Source organism: Coregonus clupeaformis, unplaced genomic scaffold, assembly GCF_020615455.1.
Source record: "Coregonus clupeaformis isolate EN_2021a unplaced genomic scaffold, ASM2061545v1 scaf2507, whole genome shotgun sequence".
NCBI lineage: Eukaryota > Metazoa > Chordata > Actinopteri > Salmoniformes > Salmonidae > Coregonus > Coregonus clupeaformis.
The window spans coordinates 5,496-16,744 of record NW_025535961.1 but is presented as its reverse complement, the minus strand read 5'-3'; positions in this window follow the sequence as shown (position 1 = coordinate 16,744).

Below are 11,249 nucleotides of genomic sequence, written 5' to 3'. Positions count from 1 at the left end.
TAGAACAAATAACTAACACTAACCACTAACTAGCTAGCTAGCTCCAGCCGGAGTGGAAGTTCGGCTGCCAGTTATTGAAGGAGACTGCATTTACACAGGCAGCCCAATTCTGATCTTTTTCCACTATTTGGTCATTTGACCAACCAGATCAGCTCTTTTGCCTACAATTAGGCAAAATACCAGAATTGGGCTGCCTGTGTAAACGCAGCCAAAAAGTATTGCGTGAAGTAAAGTTATTTACAAACTGTTCGCTAGCTAGCTGGTGGCTAGTTTAAGCTACTCCTTGTCCATTGACGTTAGCTAGTGGTTAGCATTAGCCACATTAGCTACTAATTACTATTTACATATAATACATTTGGGTAAATGTGGGCACGAAAATCCAACTTATTGCACCTTTAAGCTTTCTTGTCCTATTCAAACGGGCCAACCAAAGGGTGGCAGGTAGCTTAGTGGGTAAGAGCGTTGTGCCAGTAACCGAAAGGTCGCTGGTTCTAATCCCCGGGCCGACTAGGTGAAAAATCTGTCGATGTGCCCTTAAGCAAGGCACTTAACCCTAAATGCTCCTGTAAGTCGCTCTGGATAAGAGCGTCTGCTAAATGACAAAAATTTAATGTACATAACACTAACAGTGTCAGTTATTGATAACAGCTAGATGATGATTGTCTTTGCTAAGCTTGGATACACCCCTAAGCTAAGATGTAGGCTGCTGATTTGCCTTTGACTATTTGGTTAGTAGAGTGTCAGAAGGCTTAATATGTATTGCTAATCAATAATACAGTTCATTAGTGTGCTTGACATCGGCAAATTTTGGTCCATTTTGTCAAATCGGAGTCGGAGTTTGGAGCGAGTCAACTCCAACGAGTTGGAATTGGAGTCGACTCCAAAAATCCTGGAGTCATTGTCATTCACCAAAATAAATTATGTTGGACCAACGTGGAATAGATATTGAATTGCTGTCTGTGCTCAGTGGAACCAATCACTGTGCAGCAATGTAGAACAGTCAACTAGAAGATTTCACCAAAACTGTTAATAAAGGTTTAAAGTGGAACTATCAGCATTTTAACAACATGAAATCTTAATAAAATCTGTTCATATACACCCCCAGGAAGAATATGACACCTTTTTTTATATCTTCTGACAAGCGAGCACTTAGATATGGTCATTTTCACGTTATCATAAATTCATATAGTAAGGCATTTGTGAAAATTCTATTGCAATATAGAGTGGGAAAGCGGCCGTGCGTTTGGACAATGAATATACACTGCATTAAATAATTAAGCAATAAGGCCCGAGGGGGTGTGGTATATGGCCAATATACCACGACTAAGGTTTGTTCTTAACACGACGCAACGCGGAGTGCCTGGATACAGCGCTTAGCCGTGGTATGTTGGCTATATACCACAAACCCCCGAGGTGCCTTATTGCTATTATAAACGGGTTACCAACGTAATTAGAGCAATACAAATAACTGTTTTGTCATACCCGTGGTATATGGTCTGATATACCACGGCTGTCAACAAATCGACATTCAGGGCTCGAACCACCCAGTTTATAAAACCTAATAAAAACGTCTGTCCTGTCCAGGACTGGAGTCTACACAGACCGGTGCACCATAGCCAATCAAAGCTACAGTAGGCCTATATGCAAATAAGCCAGTTGCCACAAGGGCCTGCCAACATTCACTTTGAACTGGACTGTGTGTTTACAGGCAGTAGCACTAGCAACAGCGCGACTTTAGATCATTAGAACGCATTCGCCAAAAGCCACGTGAATGGATTTATGCAAATATGTAAATACCACCACGGGAGTCCTCTTACATTTGGGAACTTCACAACCCTATTGATCAAACAACCATGAAAAGGTAGGCTCTTTCTCCCTCAGTTACCTATGCACATCAACAACTAATGCTAGCCACAGCGAGATGAGCTCAAATCTAACGAGGGAACGTTTGATAAACCCTCTCAAACGATTTCAGCTAGTTGGCCGTCAAAATTTGCCTGATAAAATATGGGGAATAGTAGCCTGCTCGTCCTTCTGCAGCTTGCCTGCCAATGCATGCATGTCCCAACCCACGTTTTGACAACTGAATGGGAACTTGCCTGCCTGCCGACCCATTTGATCGATGCCAAATACATTTGTTCAAGTTCAGCATAGCTAGTAGATTCATTTCCAATGGAACGTGTACCAAATGACACCTGCAGAATCTCTAGCTGTGGCCAACGAAAAATGATATGAGGGGTAAATGTCGGTCACTCACCCACTCCTCCAATGACATGACATCCTCCCAGCAGCTAGCTAGCGTTGGCTCTGTGTTTTTAGCTTGCTAAATAAGTAGCTAGTTACATAATTAGATACGCTAGCCCAGGGTTGTCAAATTCAATCAGTGCATGGGCCATATAGAGGGAAAAAAAACGAATTCGCGGACCAGACATAGCCTATTTGTTTTTTTACGTGCAACTGCGACCCAAACTGGCCATTGTTTTATTAGGATAAATATGGCCCTTTATAATGTCCACTTATGTACATAATGCTGTCGCATTTTAACATATTAAAACCAGAGATAAATAATGTTTGTCCAGCCTTTGCTGCTATGCTTACAGAGGTGTGCATAACATGCTGCAACCATAATCAAAAAGTATTTAACTCCAAATAACTTTATGGGTTGTTGTACATTTAAACTTAAAACATGTTTAAAAAAAATTTGCACTACATGGTTCACCTATGCAGTTGAATGCAGCATTGCTCTATGGTGCACTCAAAATACTGTATATTGTAGTTGAGTAGCCAACCTAGGTTACTGCTCAAATGTTGCTGTAATAAGCCTACATGTTTCTATTTTGCATTGTGTTTTGTTTTTGGTTATTAATTGTCAAGCTTTAAAAACCGGCCAGACTGCAACATTTTAGTAGTTTGGTAGGACAATGGCATGTGTCTATACACTTTCCCTCGGCTGCGCACTGTAAACTGGACACACCAATGCGAGCGCATCAGGCTGTAATTTAATAAAGTAAATGACTCAACTCTTGACTCATTTAGACTCGCTTGTGTGTGTCCTATTCGGCCCGCGAGCCTTGTTTGACACATGTACGCTAGCCTATTAGCCACGTTATGACTGGCTTGTGATCATTGCCCTTGCTAGTTTGATTGTATTGACATTCCCAGCCTTAGTTATAGTCGTGTTTTTGTTCAAAATATTGAGTCATTGAAACTGAAACGGTGCATCCGGAATGGGTGGCGGCAGCAAACTATGTACCAGGCCAGCTGTGATTTACAACCTGATAACAATATTTTTTGGACTACCAAGAAATGTATTGGTGAATTATATTAATTATGCATTGAACTGCATCCATATATTCTGTCAACAATATCTTACTGTAGGTCATGGATTTTTGAGTAAAATAGAACCTATTTTTAAAACGTTTTATAAAGTTGGTTTTGAAGCATACACTGGGAATTTGATCTTTTTTACTGATATTATGATTGTCTGTTTGTTTCATATCTGCAAAGTAGTTAAAATGCTGCCAGTTTCACTTTAACACTGACATACATATTTCAACCAAAATAACTTCCTAACTTATAAACAAGATGGAGACTCATGTTGGATATTATGTAGCAATTTATTCAAGTAGCTTTAGTTCTGTACACAGACAGGACATTCTGCACTTTAAGGCTGATCTAGCAGAAGGCAGCAGAGATGTTGCATTGGTGAAGAGTTTTATGCACTGTAAAGACTGATGGCAACATAATCTAAATGCATTATTGTTAAAATGAAAATAATTGCTTCTGTGTTGCTCTTTGGGATTTGATAATAGAACGTGTTTCATGTAAAAATTGTAGATAGGCTCGACGACTAATGTCCCTTTCAGAATGGACAATGAAGTGGTATTATTTTCTATGGGGATTGGGATATCACAGTTCTAAAATTATGACCCATGCTACAAAAGCATAAAAATATCCCTTTAAAAAACCCAAGACATAACATGTACGGAAACATTTGGCTAATGGAGAGGTAGTGGATAATCAAATGTACAAATGTGAACAGAGCAGAAGCAACTTTGGATTTAAACTATGGAACTGAACCCTACGGGGTTGGTTTCCCAGACACCGATTTAAGCATAGTTCTGGACTAAAAAGCACATTTTCCAGAATTTCCATTATACATTGAATATGCTTTTAAGTCTAGGACTAGGCTTAATCTGTGTCCAGGAAACTGTCCCTATAAGCTCTGGATATGAGCGAACTAAAGCCTTAGAGTGCCTCCACTTTAATGATGTTGAGCTGAGTTTCCTGTGGGGAGACTGTGATGTCTGAGTCCAGGTCAACAGAGACCTGGGTGGGGGCCATGCAGTCCTGGAGAGCCCCCTCTGTGCTGGTGCTGGGATAGTCTGTAATGTCTGTTCCTCTATAGGACTGCGTATGCGACTGCGTGTATGTGGTGGCGTAAGACTGTGTGCATGAGGGCATGTGTGTTTGAGTGTGTGGCTGCTGTGTGTAGGATGACGTGTAAGGCTGTGTGTGTGTCGGGGTGTGAGTGAGCGGGAGGCTATCGGTGGTACTGCTGCTGCACGTCTGGAAGCCGTTGATGCCGTTGGGGCTGAGTCCGACCAGTTTGAAGGCCTCTACGGTCTCCAGACTGGAGCTGTCCATCCCGTTGAGCTGGGCTGGGCCTGGCTGCACTGGGCATACCCTCCTTGGCTGAAGGGGAACGTGTCCTGGCTGTAGGAGGCGGAGGCAGAGCCTGAGGCAGGTAAGACCGGGGGTGGGGGAGTTTTGGGATGCTGTCGTTGCTGCTGGAGGCTGGTACAGGGTGCCTCCAGTCTGGAGGCCAGGGTCTGCAGGGCGCTGAGAATCTGCCTCTGGACATGGGTCTGCTGGACCTGCTCCCTCTCCAGACGGTACTGCTGCTCCACCAGCATGCGCACCGCCAGGCCCAGACTGTGGATCTCAGAGCCCAGGGTTTGGACCTGCTCCTGGAGACCCCCACCTCCCCCTCCCCCGCATCTCCCTCCAGCCTCCTGGTGAGCTGCCTGCTGAGGGCTGGGGTTCCTGTCTCTCCTGAGAAGGCCCTGGTTCATGCCCTGGCTCCCAGGGCTTTGGAGGCGGATGACAGGGCTACTACCCTGGGAGGTGGGTGGTGGTGGGGGGTTGGGGAGCCGGATGCCCACACGGGGAGGAGCAGGGTGCGGGAGCGGACGGAGAACGCCACCGACCCTCTGCTGGAACATCTGTCTGGGATCACTGGCTCCCTGGCTGGCCATCCAAATTCCTCTGCAGAGTTTAAGTCAATTGTAACATGGATCAGTTGTAACAGGCTAAATATATCAAATTAAAACCTACTTAGAAAGCTGTTCAATGTGCCAATGATTGGTTAGTCTTTACATGACTATGAAGTTGAATAAATAAATAAAAATGGTATCCATCAATTATCTTTGGTTTTATTGACAAAACATTGTTTTGAGGCCATTTTTTAAAATATATTTTTGCCGCCTCTATTTTGATTGACCTTAGGAACATTCTCCATGTATCGACACATATATTATTTTTATCAGTAAGAGGCCTTTTGATTAGTCTAGTTGATGACAATAATTATTGTTGTATTTTCTCACAAGACTCCTATGATTGGGGTTAGTTGTTGTAACTCATTGGTACAACTTACCCCTTTACCTAAAATTATGTAGTATTTAGACACATTCACATATTTATATCAAATTTCACTTCTTTACATCAACTTTACATCATCCACGACGGCCCTCAAAGAACTTCAGTGGACTTTTTGCAAACTGGAAACTACATATCCTGAGGCTGCATTTATTGTAGCCGGGGATTTTTACAAAGCAAATTTGAGGACTAGGCTGGCCAAGTTCTATCAACATATCGACTAGTTGTACTCAAGGCTGCTAAAATCCCCGACCATTGCTATTCGAACTTCCGGGATGGTTATAAGGCCCTCCCCCGCCCTCCTTTTGGCAAATCTGACCACAACTCCATTTTGCTCCTCCTTCCTATAGGCAGAAACTCAAACAGGAAGTATCCGTGCTAAGGACTATTCAATGCTGGTCTGACCAATCGGAATCCACACTTCAAGATTGTTTAGATCATGCGGACTGGGATATTTTCCGGTACCTTGTGAAAATAATTTCGACGAATACACTGAAAACGGTGACTGAGTTTATCAGGAGTGTATAGGTGATGTTGTGCCAACAGTGACTATTAAAACCTACACTAACCAGAAACCGTGGATAGATGGCAGCATTCGCACAAACTGAAAGTGCGAACCACCGCATTTAACCATGGCAAGGTGACTGGGAATATGGCAGAATACAAACAGTGTAGCTACTCACTTCGCAAGGCAATTAAACTGGCAAAACATCAGTATAGAGACAAATTGGAGTCGCAATTCAACGGCTCAGACACGAGACGTATGTGGCAGAGTCTACAGACAATCACGGACTGCAAAAGGAAAACCAGCCACGTCACTGACACCGACGTCTCAGCTTCCAGACAAGCTAAACACCTTCTTCGCCCGCTCGAGGATAACACAGTGCCATCGACGAGGCCCATGAGCAAGGACTTTGGTTTCTCCTTCACCGTGGCCGACGTGAGTAAGACATTTAAGCATGTTAACCCCCGTCCTCAGAGCATGCGCAGACCAGCTGGCTGGTGTGTTTACGGACATATTCAATCTCTCCCTTTCCCAGTCTGCTGTTCCCACATGCTTCAAGATGGCCACCATTGTTCCTGTACCCAAGAAAGCAAAGGTAACTGAACTAAATGACTATCGCCCTGTAGCACTCACCTCTGTCATCATGAAGTGCTTTGAGAGACTAGTCAAGGATCATATCACCTCTGCCTTACCTGTCACCCTAGACCCACTTCAATTTGCTTACCGCCCCAAAAGATCCACAGACGATGCAATCGCCATTACACTGCACACTGCCCTATCCCAGGAGGAATACCTATGTAAGAATGCTGTTCATTGACTATAGCTCAGTATTCAACACCATAGTACCCTCAAGCTCATCATTAAGCTTGAGCCCCTGGGTCTGAACCCGCCCTGTGCAACTGGGTCCTGGACTTCCCTGACGGGCCACCGCCAGGTGGTGAAGGTAGGAAACAACATCTCCATTTCGCTGATCCTCAACACTGGGGCCCCACAAGGGTGCATGCTCAGCCCACTGTTCACCCATGACTGCATGGCCAAGCACACCTCCAACTCAATCATCAAGTTTGCAGACGACACAACAGTAGTAGGCTTGATTACCAACAATGACGAGACCGCCTACAGGGAGGAGGTGAGGGCTCTGGGAGTTGGTGCCAGGAAAATAACCTCTCACTCAACGTCAACAAAACAAAGGAGATGATCGTGGACCCCCCTATCCACATCGACGGGACCGCAGTGGAGAAGGTGGAAAGCTTCATGTTCCTTGGTGTACACATCACTGACAAACTGGAAATGGTCCACCCACGCAGACAATGTGGTGAAGAAGGCGCAACAGAGCCTCTTCAACCTCAGGAGGCTGAAGAAATTTGGCTTGGCACCTAAAACCCTCACAAACTTTTACAGATGCACAATTGAGAGCATCCTGTCGGGCTGTATCACCGCCTGGTACGGTAACTACACCGCCCGCAACCGCAGGGGCTCTCCAGAGGGTGGTAGCGGTCTGCCGATGCATTACCAGGGGCAAACTACCCGCCCTCCAAGACACCTACAGCACCCAATGGAGTCCACATGGAGTCCAAAATCTTTTTCAACGCTAATTCAGTTTATGGGCCATATGACATGCCTAAAAGATAACTTAATTTTTTCGTCCATTAATTTTATTTTCATCCAAATATCAATTTTAAATCATACCATTGTTGAATTACCCCTAATGTTTTACCATTAAAGACAGTGTTAGAACTGTCCCTGCTATTGGGGTTATTGTAACATTAGGACTTTTTCAGACTTTGGGTCTAAGCCAGAATTGTAATATGTCTACATGTAACTGTAGCCTACTTTTAGTTAAGCAGATAAATGTAAGTTGTTCATGTGAAATGTTGAAATCTCTAAAACAAACCGTGTTAAATAAATACGTTTAAAAAAACTCATGTGTAACTGTTGTCCCCGATCTTCCCTACTCATATACTGTAACAAAACAGTTTAACTGTGGTACCTTTTCCAAGAAATGAACAGAATTCAAACAAAAGGAACAAACACTCAAGAGCATGCCACATGTTGGAGGAACTGCATTGCCTGAGGAAAACCGATCGAAACGTAGCATGCTCCGAGTGTTTGTTCAACCTTTTTGTTTGATTGCAAGATGTACCACAGTTAAACTTTGGTAATGTTGTTCATTTCAATAAACAACTTAAAGAGAAATCATTGATGAATCGACATGATTTAAAATAATTCTGTATATTATGGTTTGAGTTTCCTTCGCCTTGTACTCACCGCTTGAGTAAGCCTCTGAGCCGACTGGGTCATAGGACTGTGGTTGATCTGCTGGCACAGGTCTCTGGACATCAGAACCAGGAGCATTAGACTGTTCTCTTCTCAACAAAGCTGCTACCTGCTGGTAGGACTGATAAGAATAATCTCTTATCTGGGGGAAAAATGCATCCATTCAAAGAAATGACATGATCACCACAGTAATAACACCTCTCATCGATCATTTATTTCATTACCAGGATTGTGTTCAGAAAGTGGAAAACATTTTGAAACAGTGTACCGCGTGGGGTACTATCTGAACATGTCCAACAAGAAATGCAATTTATTTTACTGAAACATTTTTTAAAGGATTGTAAATTATAGCCTGGGTACCAGTCTGTTTCTGGTACAATTCTACTCCTTGCCACTCCTTGTCATGCAAAACAAGAAAAAACGAACTAACATGGAGTACAAGGAGTGGAATGTTAGCAAAACAGGTTCTGGATTTTTATGTAAATTAACCTGTTCTGAAAGATTGTACACAAGCATCTAGACTCCACCATACTACAGCCCTTTTACTTATCGTCTTCCCCTTACGAAATCTTCCCCAGGCTTTCAAACAAAATGAGAGAAGCCTGAGAGGTATACTACACAGCAGGACTAATGACTTAGCCAGCTAACTTTCCTAAATATTTTGAAATAACATAATTTGTTTAGAAAGATACGCTTGAAATGGGCATGGTCTAATTGACTCAACAACCAAAAACACATATCTAAATTTAGATTTCTTAATGAATCAGAAAATCAGTAGTTATTTCTGGTTGTTTATCAAAGTTAGCTAGCTAACTCATTGATCATGCTTTGTAGTATAAGGGGCTTCCGAGGCTATCCCCAGGCTAATTGTGCAGAGCGCATAAATGCCTAGGCTCAATTAACTCAATGTGCTGTACTTTTGTCTGAGAGAATGTCGGGGGCTGGAACAGACGCTAATTATATTAATTTGTACACTGCAAAATGACAGTAAGCCCAAACCGATACTGTATTTGACAATACCATAATAACTTCATACCTCAATTACATTGAGACACTATCACATGTCTCTATTTATTTCTATTTATTCACTGCGTCTCCTGAGTGGCGCAGTGGTCTAAGGCACTGCATCGCAGTGCTAACTGTGCCACTAGAGATCCTGGTTCGAATCCAGGCTCTGTCGCAGCCGGCCGTGACCGGGGAGACTCATGGGCGGCACAATTGGCCCAGCGTCGTCCAGGGTAGGGAGGGAATGGCCGGCAGGGATGTAGCTCAGTTGATAGAGCATGGCATTTGCAATGCCAGGGTTGTGGGTTCGATTCCCACGGGGGGCCAGTATAAAAAAAAAATATGTATTCACTAACTGTAAGTCGCTCTGGATAAGAGCGTCTGCTAAATGACTAAAATGTAAATGTAAATGTAAATTTGTTGGCATATTTGGGAGCACATTTTATTAAATTAAAATCATTTTTTGCTGAATTACTTTTTGGTCTTAGTGAATCACACGACTATGAGATGTGCCTACCTTTGCTCTATGAGACAAAGCCTTATCCAGAAGCCTTTGCGTGCTGCCAGTATGGGGTTAGTAGCTGGCGAGGGCGTGGCTCTCTTACGCATGTAGGCCCCGTCACAGTCACAGCCGCTGCCGTCGCGGGTGGAAGACCCCCTCTGTTTAGAGTTCTGAGCCAACGATGTGACACTGACAATCTGGATGTCCTTATCCTCATCATCCTTCTTGTCCCCTTCCTCCTGTTTCTCTGTCCTGTTGCTCTGTCCTCTACTGGCGCCTTCGCCTCCTGTCCCAGACGGCCCTGACCCCTGACCTCAGGAGGAGTGGAGCCAGGACCCTGCTTGGCGAACTCAGACGCGCGCGAACATAGCCTGCGTGGCGTGATGCCTCCCGCAGTAGATTCCTTATCTGCTGGTCGTTCCAGCCCCTCCCGCCTTCCACCCTCTCCTCTCCCCTGCCCCAGCCCCCAACCCCAGGTGTGGTCTGGGGTCTGGGGCTGCAGCACTTCCACCACCCCTCTGGACCTTCTTCCTCTGGAACTCCTTGAGGTACAGGTAGATGGCCTGGGCAGACACCGGATGTTCTCAGCTCCAGCACCGCCTTGATCTTGCGAAGCTCAGGCCCGCCTGCCGCAGCTCCACCACCTTGCGCTTGGCAGCATCGTCCCAGACGGCCCATGGTTGGTCACTCACTCCAGGCTGCTCCACTCCACAAGAGCCCTTGTCCAATCCGGACTTAGGCTACTTCTATCTGTTGAGAGACAGATAATTCACTACTGACTGTAGTAAATAGGCATTTGGAATTAGACTTTCAAATAACATTAATACATTAGGCTATTGTTGTTAAACTGATCAGAAATCACACAGATGGCACCAATTATATCACAGAATCTTCCTTCACCTGAAACCTCACAGAGATAGCCGAACATTAAAAGCAATTTAACTTGTGAAGGACTCCAGGCAAATTGACTGATTTATTTTTGTCAATAGACATAAATTATTGGTTAGATTTAATAAGCTAAATAAACAGAATACATAAGCCAATAGAACACGGCTGGCAGTGTATCTAGCCTCTGCCACAGACTTCCACCTGAGCTAAGCTTGGACCGTACGTGGTCTATCTTTATTACTCGACCGGTACCAGCAGTCTAGCATCAACGTTCAGATGTTTGGACACTGTACTGTCCACTGTCTAGCTAGTAAATATTTTAGCTAGATAGCATCAAACCTGTCCCACAATGTGGACACACATAGCACAACAGCCCTAACCTAATGTTGAAGAAAGGAAAGCATTTTCTCTACA